The sequence below is a fragment of the Vulpes vulpes genome, chromosome 13 (genome assembly GCF_048418805.1).
Source record: "Vulpes vulpes isolate BD-2025 chromosome 13, VulVul3, whole genome shotgun sequence".
Taxonomy (NCBI): domain Eukaryota; kingdom Metazoa; phylum Chordata; class Mammalia; order Carnivora; family Canidae; genus Vulpes; species Vulpes vulpes.
In genome coordinates, this window is record NC_132792.1 from 30,065,619 (window position 1) to 30,083,824 (window position 18,206).

The following is an 18,206-nucleotide window of genomic DNA, read 5'->3' on the forward strand; positions in this document are numbered from 1 at the left end:
TTGTCTCTCTCTCTCTCTCTTACACACTCACGCACCACTGCCCCCACTACTGCTGCCACCACCACCACAGCGGATCCCCAAATCACAGTTTTAAGTAATTTCTAGATCTCTACATTTTTTTCCTCTTGATTTCAACAGAAACACCGGTTAAAACACCTGGCCACTTAAAAATTTTTATGGATTTGTATCAAATGGAATCGGAAAGGGGAAATCATATCACTGCCTAGTTGATCCCTTTAGCCAACATTATTTATACGTGTCTGACAGGAGCTAGCTCACAAAATCACATATGCATTTCATCTGTTCTTGTGTGCTAGGTTCTGTTTGTGTGTCAACTGCTCAGTGAGCAGGTAAGGCAGGCCAGTTGGAATAGTGCCACTTTCTATGCATATAGCCAGTTCCTTGTTCTTAGAGACAAATGTATTTTCAATTTTACAATATATGTATTTTTCAATAGGCTAATGGGGTTATACTTTATCACATCCTTGGCTTGTTTTGCCTATATCAGCATTCTCTGTTGAAATATTCTCCAAGTCTTTGTGGTTGGCATTCCATGGTAAATATTCCTCTACCTCAGAGACATCTCTAGCCTCTGTTGACAGAGAGAGGATAGAAACCTACAAGAGATCAACCTAGCCACCTCTCTTCTGTATCAGGGTAATTCATTTCCTCGTCCGGCCTATCACACAATTTCTTCAAGCTGCCTGCTGCCATTTGGGGATACTCTTTCACTGCCTGTTGGGTCTTCTTTCTTCTCACCAAGCTTCCTACTTACAACTTTTCTTAATGCTTTTGCTTTTAGTCCTTGAGTATACATGCCTTCCTGTTCAGTTTCAACAGGCTTAAATTTGGCCCTAATTAAGTGAAAGACAAGTACATGACTCCACCATTCTCTGAGGCATAGCTATGGCAGGGAATACAAACAAGTCCAGGAAATCAAGGAGGATTTAAGTACAGCCATGTCAGTTTCCCTTTTTTCACCAGATATGAAATTGAGGTGCTTGAGTTTGGGAATATTTGGAAATGTCTCTTTTTTCCGTAGCACCTAGCCTAGCACCTGACAGCTAGCAGGGACTTAGCAAATGTTTGCTAAGCGAATGAGTTTCTTTTCTTTACTGTCTCATGTATTCCTTGGGCCAGCATGATTTCCTCTGCAGAAATAAGATGGACTTAGGTTAGAAGCTTACTGTGTGTAGTGGCTCAACCTTTGACAATGGTGCAATGGCTATCCTTTCTATAGTCTCCTGAGGAGGCTCTTCTCATCCCATGGGGAGGGTCTTATTGGCAAACTCTTCTCCTCTAGCATCATTGTATTTATGAAGAAAAGGATTTTGTTTTGTTTTTTTGCTTTGCATTTTGGCTAACATTTCAACTATTTCCTCCTTGGGTTAATTTAAAATTTTCAGGTAGCTACCATCTGGTCTCATGGATTTTTCTGCATTTAGTTTGTTCCTAATTTCCAGAATAGCCTGGGCATTTGCCAGTATTTTCCCAAGCTCCTTGTACCTGTATACTTGAAAAGCAATATGGGAGTGGATGACTTAACTTCTTTCCTAAAAATGCTGACATATAATTTGTTTACTCACTGTCATATTATTTTCCTTTAATAGGCCCTGCATAGCATGAATTTCAAGTGGTTGTTTTTTTGTCTTTAAAGATACAGCTTTTGGGGTACCTGAGTGTCTCAGTTAAGCACTTGACTCTCGGCTCAGGTCATGATCCCAGGGTCCTGAGATCGAGCCCTGCATCAGACCGCACTCAGCACAGAGTCTGTTTGAGATTCTCTTTCCCTCTCCCTCTCCTCTCACTCCCTCTCTGTCTCTCTCTTTCTGTAAATCAGTAAATAAAATATTTAAGAAAAAATAAAGACAAAGTTTTCATATTACAGTCCCTGGAAGGTCCTTTTTGTCTTCATTTCTCATTGATACCACACCACTTACATTTGAATGAGGTGAAGTCTTTTTACTTTGCCTAGATTTTTTTGGAAAAAGGAAGAGAATATTTCCAACATAACCCTTTTAAATTTTCCAGCTAAGGATGCCAGGTTTTTTGCTGTTGTTGTTTAAATATGTAGTCATTTTGATAATATCTTTAATCTCAAGATTCATATCAGCAATCTTAAAAAACTTCTAGAATTACTATAGATTAATGGAGCTTTATGTAGTTTCATTGAAATTTTCTACACTTTTTACCTTTATTTATTTATTTATTTATTTTAAAAATAATTTTATTTATTTATTCATGAGAGATACAGAGAGAGGCAGAGACATAGGCAGAAGGAGAAGCATGCTCCCTGCAGGGAGCCCAATGCAGGACTTGATCCCAGGACTCCAGGATCATGCCCTGAGCCAAAGGCAGATGCTTAACAGCTGAGCCACTCAAGTGTCCCTATTTATTTATTATTTTTTTTAAAAAGATTTTATTTATTTATTCCTGAGAGACACACAGAGAGAGGCAGAGACATAAGCATAAGAGGGAGAAGCCAATGTGGGGAGGCCAATGTAGGACTCAATTCCAGGACCCTGGGGTCACACCCTAAACCAAAGGCAGACACTCAACCACTGAGCCACGTAGGCCTCCCTGTACTCTTATTTATCAAATACCTACTTACAGCGGTATTCATATATAAAATGGATTTGAACAAGAAACATGACAAGATGTTTGATGGTATAAATATAAGCAAATAGAGCACTGGGATAGATGATTATCATTATCTGAATTGAGGAGTTTTAGAATGGAAAAATTGTCCTCCTACCTTGAACATAGCAAGCATGAAATAATTAAGAGATTGAGTCAGCCTTGAAGAAGGTGCCTGGAGTCAGGCCACAGGGCTCTGTAATTGACCTTATGCTAACCAAGCAATAGTTCACAGGAAGAATTGATGTAATCTTAGGCTACAAAAATAGTAGTATAAAAAGAAAAAAAAATCAGCCTATGTTCTTATCATATCTATTGTGTGTTCTTTCTCCTAGGTATCAGGATATTGTTGTTGTTTTTTTAATATAGGAAGGACACTGTCAAACTGTAGTATAATAGGGTAAGCAATACTAAATGCCACGTCTTGAAAACAATGACAAAAACAAGACAAGGTGGCCAATGAGGTAACATGAACAACGACTTCAAATATTTGTGGAATATCACATGAAATAGGGACTTATTCTAATTTAGCTGTAGAAAAAAATACCTAGGGTCAACACTTGGAATTTAAGAGGCTGCCAGCTTTAGTTCAATATGAAAAGTTTTTGAAGGTCATGCTAACACAGTAGTGATGTAGCTTTGTCAAACAGTAAGTTCTCTGTTGCCAGCTGTGAAAGCAGATGTTGGATAAAACTGTCAGAAATCCCATCAGACTGGATGTTAAAATAATTCAGTTTTCTCCTCTAAATCAGCAAAGGTTCCAGTTTGGCTAATTTTGCTGTCCAAAACCAGAGAGGTAAGGCTGAATTTTAAGTGCTGAGCTCACCTTCCAAACCTATTCAGAGAAAACTTCCCACACTTAACCGGTCACAGTAATATACCGGTGACCCAGATAGTTGTGGGCTAACATCCCCTGTGTTTTCATTTCTAGAGAAAATGTTAAGGAACACAACCTACCCCACAGGAGCCTGAACCTGCACTTGTGAGATGGATGCTGGCCATCTTCCTTCTTTATCAGTAGATGTAAACATCTGCTGCAAGAGGGCCATTTATATAACTGTAGTGCTAAGGAAGAAGTTGCCGGCAGACACTTTTGGTTGGCTGACCAGCCTCTCATGAAAATGAGAGGTTTCAAAATGAAACTGTTTCTCCTAACTTCCTTCTGGACTGTCATCAAATAGAAGTAGAATCCTTCAGAGATTCCCGGAAAAGCCTTTTCTTTCCTGATACAATCATTGCCACTCCCTCCTTCAAGATTGAATCATAAAGGAGGATTGAACCACTGTCCTGACAGTGGAGCTGCAGCAGCTAATGTATAGCCATGAGCAAAAGATTCTGGAGAACTCTAAAGACATCAGCACTATCAACAACTGAACAACAAACACTCCTTCTATTTATTTAAATATTTCTGCTCAGAATTTTTTTTTGTTGCCAGCACTTGAAAACATTCCTAAGTCATGATCCTTCATGATTCCCCTCTTGGCAATGGAACATTTCTAGTCGTGTGATTGCTTGAGTATCTTATACAACTAATTCCTTAAAACAACCTTCATTTGTAACCGAAAAGTCTGAGGAACATATTAGATGTTTATGGAATCATAGAATCTTGGAAGGAAATTTCAGAGCTCATTAAATTAGAAAAGATCACAAGTACAGGAGTTTCCTTCTAAAAGATCCCTGATAAATGGTCATTCGTTAATATGGTAATTCATAAACTGTTTTTGGAGTGGCTACTATATTTGAATACCTTTATTAAGAGATCTTAGTACAGGGGTGCCTCAGTGGCTCAGTTGGTTAAGCGTCTGCCTTTGGCTCAGGTCATGATCCCATGGTCCTGGGATCCAGTCCTGCATCAGGCTCCCTGCTCAGTGGGAGTCTACTTCTCATCCCCTCATCACCCCTCCCTCTACCCCCACTCATACTCTTTCTCTCAAATAAATAAAATCTTTAAAAAAATTTTTGAAAAGAGTTCTCAGTACCTATCAAGTTAATCTTTGGATAGTTCTAATAGAAATCATTTTGTTAATGAACCAAAATACTTTGATTTTATGATGGATATATTTTTTATTATTGTTTTTAAAGATCTATTTTTATTTTTTTATTTGAGAGAGAGAGAGAGAGCCAGCACTTGATCAGGGCTAGGGGCAGAGGGAGAGGAAGAAGCAGACTCCCCTCTGAGCAGAGAGCCAGACATGGGGCTTGATCCCAAGGATCCTGAGATCATGACCTGAGCTGAAGGCAGGCACCCCTCTCGCTGAGCCACTCAGGCACCCCTAAAACTCTTGCTTTTATAGCATAATCTCTGAAATAGTTATTACTGTAAGTTACAGAATAACTTGTTACGGTGTAAACTACAGGATCTTTGAAGCAGAAGGTAACAGTTTATATGATCTGCTGGCATTACTGTTACTACAGTATGACGTTGGGCAAGCTATTTGTGTTAGTAATTCCCTATTTGCCCTTACCTTTCCCGACCCTCCTTACTCTCTCTGTGCTGAACTTTGCAGAGTATGACACCCTAGGCTCCCTTTCCTTCTGTCACCGGGAGGGTCTGGCCAATGGGTGGCACCTCCAGGAGACTGGAGGGTGGGAGGAGACACAGTAACAGTAGAGAGGTCAGAAGCTATTCATTCCCTTACTAGACTTCCTCATTCCCTGTGGCTCTGCCACTGGCCGCACTGATCTGGAATTCATCTCCTACAGGATGACTTTCTCTCCTCACATCTTCATGAGGCTCCAGTAACATCCATCTCTCCCCTTTTCCTTTTGGATCTAGGTGTAAACATGACTTCCCACTGTTGCTGGTTCCTATTGCCATTATTGTACATCCTTTCCCTCTACTTTACCATCCTTCGTGGGTTTCCCTAGCCATTCCAAGCTTTGAAAATTGTCCTTTTCAAATATATCATCTGTTTCCTGTGGCCTCTCAACTGCTACATTTTTAAATCTCTCTGGACTTCAGTTTACCATGTACATGGGGATATTAATAGCTACCCCATTGAGTCCCCATGAGGGATTATATAATATTGCCTCTGTCATCTAGACCAATGTCTGGCACACAGTAAGTGTTCCATAAATATAAGACCTTATAAACATTACAGCTGAAAACATAATGAGCCTAGGAGGGTGTGCACCAAGATAATTCTTCCCATTTTTACCTACTTGCAGGAGCCTTTTTCTGATGCAAATATAGCTCAACATGCAGGAGTAGAAGGAACATGAAGTATTATCAGTGGCTGCAAGTGTAACAAGGAGCATTGCTTCTCTTAAGATCCTCATTCTCCCCTACCAAGCCCATCTATCTTTTTCTCCCTGGGTGTCTATTCAGTCAAGAATGAATAATAGGTAACACTCACAAGTTGAAAGTTGAAAGCAGTGCACTACATTCACTTTATGAGCAGTATAATTGCCTAAGAACAATTTAAAATACCATATCCCTATTGTTGATTCTGTTTTTATACATAACCAAATTAAGTGCTTATTAGCATGTACACACTGTCACATTAAGGAAATCTTTATGCACATTCTTTCTAATGTGTATCTTCTTTCCTTAGAATTAGCACATACTTCCACATATTGCTTATGAAATGGTTTTGTAGTTGGTTGCTTGCATATTGTTCTTCTCTGTGGCACATTTTTACCCATAGCACCTTGCAGAGTAGCCTGTCACTCAATAAATATTTGTTGAATGAATGGCACATATAAGTTAACAGGGACAATTGCTTTTATTTAGGATCCAGAATAAGATGCAGATGGCTTGGCAGATGGCATGTAAGGTCATGCAATGCCTTCCCAGGGAGTCTGAAGTTATTCACAGAAAGCCATTGCGTCACCACTGTGAGCAGCTTGAGCACTCCTGTGAATCTTAGCAGACACATTAGCTTGCGAGAGGATGATTAGTGGGGGGAGAGTGCAACATCCTGTCCCCTGTTTCCAAGAGACAATACATAAAAGTAAAAGAAATAATGGCTTGAGGATGCCAGCATTGGCCATTGAGAGAGCCATATCTTAAGTTGAACCACTGTCAGTGTCAACCACACAAAAAATGATGTAGTTATTTCTTCCTGAGATCTTTCAGGTCAGATGTTGAATATGCTAAGTAATGGACAAACAAGAAAAGATGATTACAAATGATTTGAAGTCATGGTTGAAAATATACCAGCAAACAAATCCAAGGTCTATTGAGAATTCTTTCATTGAGATCACATTCTTTTATACTGACTGCTGTCAGCATATTCAAAAGATATGCAGTGATTTAAACAGTATAGGTACTTGATTTTTCACAGTGCAAAGGAAATAGGATTTGTAGTCTTTACCCTCCAAGTCTTTGTTTCTGATCCAAAACAAAAACAAAAACAAAACAAAACAAACACTTTAGTATCAAATGCTTTGCAGCATAGTGAACATGACATGCTGGCATACTTCTTTATGTGGCTTCAGCCACTGCTATACCCCTGTCTCACATACTTTCCCCTAAATATATTTTATTTTACCTAAATATACCTAAATATAAATGTGAAGCCTTCCATGATTACATTAAGGACAGGATAATTACCGTTCCCATGTGCTTCCCCTATGAAAATACCTTTGCACAGTAGACTTTGTCAGTAAACTGAGTAAATAGTATCATCAGGCAAACTCACATATCGTTAGTTAACATTATTTTGAAATAGTTGTCTTATGAGTTTCCTCTGGTCTTCCACTATTTTTCCCATCACTCCCAGTAGAACTAGAGGTGCCCCTAAGAGATTGCCTGGCTCCATTTATACTCTTCCCTGTTCCCAATGTGAAACAGATACATTTCAGGGGATGTTTTGATGTACTCTATGAGACACGAAGAGTAGGCCTTATTCACCTAACTTCTGGTGGCACGACTAGCAGACAACCTCTACCTGTCAACCCTCTTTAGAGATGGCTTCAACTGAAGACAGCCTCCAGGCACAGTTAGCTTTCTGTGGTGAGCCAGTTGTCTTTTTCCAATTTGGGACACTGTGAAGGGTTGTTCCATCCCCCCATAGGAGATGGACTCCCCATAGGATCAACTGAAGCTTTGTTTGAGGCTACATTGCTATTCTACTTCTCCATATGCCCAATTCTGTTTGTTTCCTTCCCTTACGCTTCCAGTGGTATTGAGACAAAGAACATCTCCTAATAAACCTCCTGTATGCAGATCTCTTCTCAGAATTAAGGAATTCAATCTGTGACAATTGGTGGTAGGAGTGACCCAAGAGAGCCCATACAAGGATGGGATTTGGAGTAGGATCACACAGATGCATGGCAGGCAATGACCACCGTGTTACTGGTGGTAGGTAGCCAAAAGCCCCAGCATGAAACACTGTGATTGTTAAGACTTTCATCTGTGGAAAACAAGGATGGAAGACAGGTAGAAGGGGATGCACTAGCTAGTGTGATGTGTGAAGTGCCTGATAAGTATGGGGAAAATAGTAGCGACAGGGATAGAGCTGGTGGCTCTGGTTAAACATGATGAATGTTTTAGAAAAACACTGAGAAAAAACAAAACAAAAGCCTGAGAATGATTAATTGTCACTTAAAAGCTAGGTTTGAAAATGAGAGGGACTTCTTGGTAGAATAACAGAGGCTCTCATCTCCTACTACGGAAGGGCAGAGAAACCAAGCACCAGGCCCAGGACTGACTGACAAGTAGTTGGGCTTCAGAAGGTCCACATCCTTCCAGGATAGGTCTCCCACACCAAGATCAGGGCCCTAGTTGAACAAACAAGATGAGATTGTGAACCATGGGATGAGATTGATGTCCTAGAAATCTTGAATTCCCAGATCTCCTTGCATCCTATGGGCCTTCAAAGAAAAGCTTATTTCTGTTAAAGACTATGATCCTTCCTCCATTTGGAAATGATGCAGAACCTCTCCCCACAAAAACATGTGTCCTCCATTTCCCCAGGATCTGCCATCAGCTCCCATTTGTCCACCAGGTTATAACAAGGGTTGAATTATATAACATAAACTCAGGCAGAGACCTGCCGAGCCCAATAAGGAAAGGGGCTGCATCTCCAAATTGCTGCAGGGTCTGCTAACATGCACCTTTGGAACCTGGAGAGTACAGAGGCCTTGGATTTTGGGAGTGCTTGATCAGTGTAGGCAAAACATAAGGGCTGGGAAATGGAGGATTTATTTATTTATTTATTTGAGATCACTTTGTTGAGATAGACAATTGAATACCTTGGCAAGGATTTGGGGAGATGGTGAGGACAAACTACTAGTCACTGAGCACACATGAGGTATGAATGCCAGAATTTCCAAATCATAGTGTGAGAAGAAATGAGAGAGCTCAGAGACATGAGTGTGGTAGAGGGAATCTATTATGAATACATTATGCAAGGGCCAAAGTCTCATCAGAGGACTATCGTCCATGAAAGAGCCCAAAGGATATACTGTTCGCTGAAGCAATACAGACTGTCTTGGTGAGAGGGGTACCAGCATGAGTGCCAAGGTCAGAGGAGGGAGGCTGAATAGCAAAATTTGTGGTGGAGAGGCAAGGGCCTTAACACAGCAGAGTTAAATGGCAGCACTTAATGATTAGAAGTCAGATACATTTTAATAAGTGGAAAATTTGGAAGGGCTCCTAAGTGGGGCCTGACTGTCGAGAGTCATGGAAGTGGTTGAGAGAACATGGTATCTCTAGGGGCAAATAAATGGACAGCTAGTAAAAGTACTACTTAAGCTGTGCAATTAAAGGAAATAAAAAATGAATGATTGGTTGGCCCCCCCAAATTACGATAACTTGTCTAGACCTGAAATAGCTGCTGGACTTGGAAACTACTGGCCAAATAAGAGACTTGATTCCCAGAAGTAAGGACCCTGATGTACCCCAGCAAGTGTGCATATTATGATTCTTCTGGGTTTTTCCCAGTCCTTAGTTTTAAGCTGCTAAATCTGGGGGCAATTTGTAACAGCAAAAGATAACTGACACAGCTACTCTGGCCACTTTGTGCACAAGCCCACTGAATAGCACAGGGGTGACTGGGGGAAGACCCAGAGTGAATCATCTTTCCTCCTAATTATGAAACACTTTTTCCAGAGTTGGAGCCTTTGGTGACAAACATTACTCTTCATACACTGGATCTGGCCATAACATTTCCCCAAACTTATTGGTCACTGATCCTCACCTTTTTTTTTTTTTTTTGCCCCCAAGCCCAAGACCACCAAGTCAAACCACTAATTCTTCGCAAGATGGTGTAGTTCTTGATTTTGGAACAATTGTCCATTTAGGTAAAGAGAGCAAAGATGTCTACTGCCTAAAGTTTTGCCTACTCATAAGACTTACCTTATCCATTGCCTTTAAAGTGATGCTTAGTGTGGATACAACTCTCCAGCAGCCCACTTTCAGTTGTTACCAGCAAACTGAGCAGAATTATCTCTAAATTACATGGTGGTGGGTGGAGGAAGAGAAGGTGGTATTCCAGGAGGAGACACACATGTCCACGCCTTTAGACAAGAACTTGGGGTTTGAGTATCTCATTTGTTTTTTCAGCTGACAAGTGTTGTTAACAGCCTACAATCTACTTCACCTTACAGTCATTCAATACCTCATGCCCCTCATATGCCATTGGTGACACTCACTTCTGAAACCTTGCCTTTGGTAGATATTTCATTCCAAGGGAATCCAGGAGATAGTTTTATTAGATGTTTTGTCATGGCAGGTGATGGACGACCACTTTTCTGTTCCTGAAGAGTGACTGCATGTTCCCTACCTCCCAGATTTTTTGACAGTTCTGTGCTATAGAACCTGCTGGTACCATTTTTTATAAAGTCAGGATTCTTACTTAACTTAATCGACATTGGCTGAATTAAACTGAAAAATAATTTATTGAATAAATACTAGATTGCTGAAGAATTTTGGCCAAAAAACCCCAACGAGGCAGTCAGAAAATGGGCAAGTATGAAAGGGGATGGCATAGCCAGAATCAAAAAATAAAACCAGTTTTGAGAAGCAGACCAGTGAGAAGACTAGTAATAATGCCACCAGACATGAACGCTGCAGCTTGCACCCACACTGTTATTGGCACTGGGCACTGGCTATCACCATGGTGATATTGCCAATCGTACTTCCAGACACTGATGTTTTTGCTGTCGTGTCTACAGCAGAAATAATTCCCCTGATTCTTGATGTCACTAGTTCCAGACTCCAAATCCGAGTCAGATACATTTGATTGGCTGAGCCTGGTTCCCAATCTCAACAGTAGCCTCCACAAGAGGCTCAGAAAGCAACGAACTGGTCTTTTTGGCTTTTATAGGAGAAGGACTCCAGTTCCTTTTCACACTCCTGTTTAGAGAATTTCTGAAACATAGAAGGGAGGTCAGGTATTAGGGAAGCAAAAGACAAATGGCCTCTGTATAAGATCCCTCTGCTCTCTTGATCCCTGGTCCACATTTCCCATTATATTTTATGTCCATTTTCTTTGGTAATTCATTTGTGATAGGATTTGAGATAATACATTTCCTTAACTTGAACATGCTAACTGAACTTCTGATGAACTACAAAGCTGAATAACAAAAAAAAGAATTACATTTTTTCAAATAAAGAAATTTGTACAAAAGAAACTCTACAGAAACATGCAAATGTTTGAGAGTTATTTGTTTTAGTAACTAAAAATCCATAATCAGTTCCAGAGTATTAGAAATTGGCAATGTATTATATGCATACAAATGAGTTATGAAAAATAATTGCGTCAGAACCATTAGAAATGAAGTTAACAAATTCAGATTCATAAAACTGAGTGAATATTTTGAAGGCATTAGAATCTGAACAGAAGGTCTTTCACAAAAGAGTGAATCATACCGAATGAAAAATAATTTTACATCTTCTGAGACAACTTCAAATGAAATGTTTAAATATAATTTGGCCTCTGGCTTCCTTTTCACAGATGAGCCTTGACTAAATACTGAGAAGACATATAAAACCTGAATATACACATTACAGAACACAGAAACAGTAAGTTTAAAAGACTCCTTTTACCCCATGACTGATGGCATTAATGACTAAAAGAAAATTGCCACAGACTTATCAAAAAGACTTGGACTTGTTTCATCATCCTATTCCAAAGACATATGTTAATGAAGGTTATAGGTAGGAAATTTTTTCTGTATGGATATGTGAAGTGGGTGGTTGGGTTTTGAGCAAATCTGGAAAGGTCATGGTGCCTGTCCAAACAATTGCAAACACCAAAGAGGGGGTCTGAAATACGGGTTCTAACAAGAAATATGCAAAGTAGATCATGGATGTGCAGGAGACATGCTCCAGAGACCATGGAGTCTCCAGGATGATTCTTCAATCATTCTGGCCTAGACAAGCAACCCTCACCAAATTCACCTACCAGTGACACTTTCAAGTTTGTATACTATCTATTCTTTAAAAGATTCTCTACTATTTTTTTTACAAAGAAATTAATCACAAACAGAAGATGTATATTATTTACCTTCATGCACCTATTTCCCAACTTCAAAAAGGATCAATATATGACCATTTCCACCATTCTCATATCATTTTGAAGCAAATACCTAACCATGTACGTGGATCTGCAAATGTTCTAGTACATATCTCTAGAAGTTAACAACTTAAAAAAATGACTGAAATTCCATTATTACAAATAAAATGAACATTTCCTTAGAATTATTTTTTATAAAGATTTTATTTATTTATTCATGAGACACACACACACACACACACACACACACACACAGAGGCAGAGACACAGGCAGAGGAAGAAGCAGATTCCACGCAGGGAGCCTGACATGGGACTCCATCCTGGGTCTCCAGGATCACGCCCTTGTGCTGAAGGTGGTGCTAAACCGCTGAGCCACCTGGGCTGCCCTTTCCTTAGCATTATTAAATATCCAGTCGGTGTTTTAATTTCCAATAATCTCATAGATGTCATAACTATAAGCATGTTCTCTTGGAAGGTAGTGGGATCAAAATCCAGATAAGGTTCATGCATTACGATTGGTTGATGTATTTCTCTAGTCTTTCTCCATCCATAAGTCCCCCCCCCTTTTTTTTCCCATTTGAAAGTAGTCATTTATTAACTGACCATAGTACAAAAATAATCATGTAGATACCTTAGTTCATCCTTCTAATAAGCCTATTGATCTGGTCTTCCCTGTTGCCAGCATCTCCACCTTCTACAAAATGGGTGGTCTTTTTCTTCATTCCCCTGCATGGAGAAGATAATTTGAAGGCCCATAAAAAGTTGTTTGCTTCTTTGAAACATTTTCCAACAATATAGATCTCGTGAATCAGATCCTCCATGCAGATGATGCCATATTTATCAAGAGTTCGGGCAATCAATGTGTTATGTGTCAGGACAATTTGCTTCTTGTTGATCTTGTCATAACCATACTTGTAGATCAATTCATTCACCTACTTCAGCTTTGGGTACCCCCGATGCTACATATGGTTCCACAATCCTTAGCATGTTAACTAGCATGAAGTAACTAGCATGGAGCCTTGTTGAGCTTAACAAAGGTGCCATTGAAGATCTGGCAAAGGCAAAGAAGCTGCAACACCTTTCGAACCTTTGGGCTCACATCATGGATACCTCTGATCCTGACAACAAATGCCAGTTTGGGTTCTGCAGGCACGTAGAAGTTGCCTGCTTTTCTCGTCATCCTCGCCATCCAAATCACAGTTCTGTACATCTGCCTATATTCCTTGTGGTGATGTTCAGCTTTTTTTAAAAAAAGATTTTATTTATTTATTCATGAGACACACACACACACACAGGCAGAGATACAGGCAGAGAGAGAAGATGGCTCCATGCAGGGAGCCTGACGTGGGACTTGATCACACCCTGGGACAAAGGCAGACGCTCAACCGCTGAGCCACCCAGGTGTCCCATGCTCAACTTTTTTCATAGATAAGCTCCCTCCTTGCCTTTCGAAGCATCTTTTGGGCAAACTTTTTTTCTCAGACATTTGATCTTCAACTCTGTGAAATTCCTTCGCTTTTTCTTAAGGGTAGCTGGCATAGTAGGAGCCTTCTTTTTCTTCTCTTCTGCACCCTCATGGTTCTAGCCAAAAAAGAGGCCATAAGTTCCCCATTTATCTTTGTTTTTCTGTTCCCCCACAACCTCCACAACTTATTTGTGGAAGAAATCAGGTCATTTGTCCTGTAGAGTTTCCCAGTCTGGAGCTGTGAATTTCTGAAAACAAAAAATAGCAAGATAGGAAGTGTGACTATTCCCAGTTCTGTGCTCCTGACCCCTAAGAGAAGTCTCTGAGCCATGTAAATTCTTTGGGATTTTATGCCACAGAGTCCGTGCAATGATACAGAGCAATGAGGATGGGAAACTTGCCCCTAAAATTGACAACATATACTTGTCCTGGTGCAAGGAGGAAGGAATGAAGGTAAGAGACAGAAGAGGGAAGAAAAAGAAGCACTGGAAAGAGATTCATCTGTGCCTGTGAGGAGCTGTAGATTGGGAGGTAAAATTGGGAGAAAAAGAGGCCAGGGGGAATTGCTGGCATTTCTATGAATAATGTTGAGGTCACAGAAACAGAGAGAAGCTTTTACTTTTTTATATAAGTTAGACACATGCTAATCTTTCCCCCAAATCTTTTGGTGTTTTTTTTTTTAAGAAGCCAAAGAAATATTGGAATTACTTTTATTTGTGATTATTTTTTCATAAGACTGGTGTGTGGGGTTGTTTTGTTTTGTTTTAATGTGACACTGAGCAGAAGTTGGAACACATGGATTCCCAGTTCCTTCCCTTTGATCTATTTCCTCAAGTTTTTTCTTCCAGAATGAAGTGCAGGATGGTATTTTGCTAGCTGGAAGTCAATGTCTGTCCTTTCCCTCACTCCACTTTAGTAGGGCCTTTATCATTTGGTAAGATTTTGGCTGCAAGTAATAAAAACCTTACCTTGAAGTTGCAAAAATAAAGCAAATTTAAAATGTCATATAACAAGGAGCTGTGAGGTAGAGCAAATTCTTCATACACCTTCCATCTGTTTGCTCTCCAATAATTCAGTTTTGCCCTTCTTTAGCACCTCTTGGTTTTAAGATGGCTGCAACAGTTTTAACAATCCTCCTCAGCAAACCATTTCCAGAGGCAGGAGACATTTTTTTTTCCTTTTCTAGTTCTCTTTCAAAGCAAAAATCCTTTTTCCAAAAGTGTAGCTCATTTACCAGCCTTCCTCTCTTGTCTCATTCTCCAGAACTGGGTTTCATGCCTTTTCCTAAGCCAATGATTGGCAAGAGAAATAGAATTGCCATGATTCTATTGGCTAGGACTAATCAAGACCCACACTCTTTGGGCTGGGAATCCTAACACCTTCCATGAGTGCAAAGTTATGTGGAGAGCAAATATTAGAACAGGCTCTGTCACCATGGAAGGGTGAGGTGGGGGGATCCATTCCATAGTGTCTGCTATAAGCCTTACCAGGCACCACACAGGGGAATAAAAATACTACTGTAGAAATAAAGACATTCATAGAGAAGAGAAAGTTTCTTTTTAGAGACTTATTGGACCCTCCTTTCCCCAAACTCCTGCCCCCAGATATCCCCCAGCTTCTCACTAAATACCCTAAAACTATAGAATCAAAAATATTTTATTTATGGGAATGAAGTGACTGAAGGGATTATGAAATGCCTTCACGTATATCAGAGTAGCACTGCCAATAAGCCTCAGGAAGGCCTGCTAGGCTGGGACATAAGAAATTTCAGCTTTGGCAATATTTTTATTCTTTAGAATCGTAAGGGTCAGAGCTGGGCTCAGAGGGGAGAAAGCAAAATTAAGATGGGTGATTCTCACTTCATATCATGCTCAGAATGGCAGGGATTCTGCATAGACAGTGTTATAGGAAATGGAACAGGTACATTTGAAAGGAATATCTATTTTGTTTTATCTATTAGAACCTTGGCATAAAGGTTAGCAGTGGGATAAGAGAGAAAACAGGTAGAGAAATGGAGGAACTGACTCTCCAATTCAATTGTCTAGAGGCTTTCTCAGAAGAGTGGCCAAGGGAGAAGGAAGAAAGTTTTAACAAATAGGCTTGATCATGTAGGCCTCTGGATTCTAGAAATAAAATTTAACATTTTATCATTCATTCATTCAACAAATATTTCAAACTCACCCCTTTACTCCTTCTGCTTTAGCTGTACTCAATTCTGTTCGCATAGATGAACCATAGACTATTTCAGCTATAAGCTAGGAATATACTTGTATCTCGTTCTTCTCTATGTATAACATTAATTACCTCTTTGGTCTTGTGTAATCACATGGTGTATTGAGACACAGTTCAATTTTTTTTATCCCTACTGAGGCATTCAGACATGTACTAAATAAGATTATTTCTTCCACTATCTCTTTTCTCATGCTACAGGCTTTTCCTGAATAAGTTCACCTAGTCCCAGTCTTTAAACTCCATTTACATTGATGACTTTCATCTTGGTATGTTCAGCCCAAACTTCTTTCCCATTACTAAGCCTTATAACCAACTTCTACTTGAATATGTATATCTGAAAATCTCATAGGCTTCTAACATCATCTATCTCCACCAAAATGGATCTCTTCATTTTGCTCCCTGCTGAACCCTTCTCAGGTAATCACAATATAAAACATTTGTTGACTCATTTATTCTACTAAGCCTGGTCCTGGGTACTTTGAGTAATCAAATGATGCATATGCCACAGTTCCCTTAAGATTTTATTCCTTGAGGTTTCACCTTCTAATGAAATAGGAGAGGAAAAAAAAAAGTCAGTGACAACTCTTTTGTCTTCTAAAATTCTGCATTCTTGGTGACATATTTAAAGTGGTATATGCTTTAACAGTGTAGGTTTTAGAAAGAACACTTCTGCTTTCATTTCAATGGATGTGGCTGAAGTAAGGGATTGGGGTTATGCCAAATAAAGTAAATGACTTAAAAGCCAAAATGGCATGATGAAGCAATGTTATTTTTATCAAGATGATTGGTCTGATTGGTGGTGACCTTGAAAGCTTTCATGAAGGTTTTAAAATGACATGAATTAGGGGGACAAGATGGAGAAAGCAATGACTCATCCATATTAAATGAAAAAAATGTCTTAACAAGAGGAGAACTCAAGTGGACAGAAAATGAATTCAGAAAGAAGACTTGGCTCACATAATTAGGTTTCAGAGACTCAATCTACTTCTCATCTGATAAAATCTTTCATGATTATATGATATAAAAGTCTGTATTCTCTGTTATTTCTAAGTATAAAAAGTTCCTGTAGTCTAATTTCTTGATGAAGATGATTTGAGAGTAATGCCTAAATTGTGATTTTTGTGAAATGTTTTATACATATAGGTTAGTGATGATCATAATACTGACATACAAAAAATTAAAATGGTTAATGTGGCTAAATAATCACTACTTAGAAAAAGTGAGTGTTTATTATGTGGTCCTTATGTCACAGATACTGCCCTTTAATCAAGCAGGTTGGAAATTTGTGGGGAAGTGAGTCATACTCACGAGCTTCTTCGATGCGAGGTAAATATTGGTAAGTTCTGCAAAATACAAGCACAGAGCTATGGGAATTCAAATAAAGAGAGTTCATATATAATAGTGCTAACAAGGAGGTCTTCACAGAAAAGGAATCCCTTGGGATCCCTGGGTGGCGCAGCGGTTTAGCGCCTGCCTTTGGCCCAGGGAGCCTTCCTGGAGACCCAGGATCGAATCCCACGTCAGGCTCCCGGTGCATGGAGCCTGCTTCTCCCTCTGCTTATGTCTCTCTCTCTCTCTCTCTCTCTCTCTCTCTGTGACTATCATAAATAAATAAAAATTAAAAAAAAAAAGAAAAGGAATCCCTTGAGCAGGGTCTGCCTGCTAGATCATGATGCTGGTCTATGAAGTGTGGGGTAGCAGGCAGGAGCAAATGAGCATGAGGAGCTGGACAGTATGCAGTGGGAGTGTGAGATAGCAAATTCCATCTCTTTTAAGGCTAGGTGATAAATCAGGGTCATGACAGAAGAATAAAAGAAGGAACCAGAGAAATAAGTAGGGAGTATGGTAGTAAGCTGATTAAAGGAGGTTTAGATAAAAATAAAGGATAAATATTTGTGGTGACCTCTCTTTGGATCTCTGTGTGGGTTTCTATTACTGAGTTGTGTTTATTTCAAGAAGTTCAAGACAATAGGTCAGAGATTTGTTTCAAATAGAAGGGTATGCATTATACCTAAATTTGGATAAAGACCTGACTGTCTTGAGAAGCAGTAACAGATCCAGTTTAGCTGGTATTTAGTCTATGTTTAGAGAAAGAGAGATATTCAGACAGGACCCTGGAGGATAGTTGCATTTAGGTATTGGAAAGAGGAAAAAGAGCCAGAAAATAATCAAGCAGTGGTGAACTGTTGCAAATAAATATATACAAGAGATACACAAATGGAGAAAAGACCTTTGAAAGACCAGTTTCACTAAGGAAAAAGCTAAATTTCAAAGTGGGATCCCTTCCACTGGGGATGTGCATAAGCATAGTAATTAATAATGCAACTCTAACTATGCTCACAACAGGAGCCATTTCATAATTCATCCTTATTTCATTCTTGATAGTTTCAAAATATAAAAGGGGGACA

The 18,206-nt window shown here is 39.5% G+C and overlaps 1 pseudogene; it reads right to left on the reverse strand.

The window, feature by feature from the left end:
• Window positions 1-12,727: 12,727 nt before the first annotated feature.
• On the reverse strand, window positions 12,728-13,670 carry LOC112917145 (large ribosomal subunit protein uL30-like; annotated as a pseudogene).
• Between the last annotated feature and the right edge of the window lie 4,536 nt (window positions 13,671-18,206).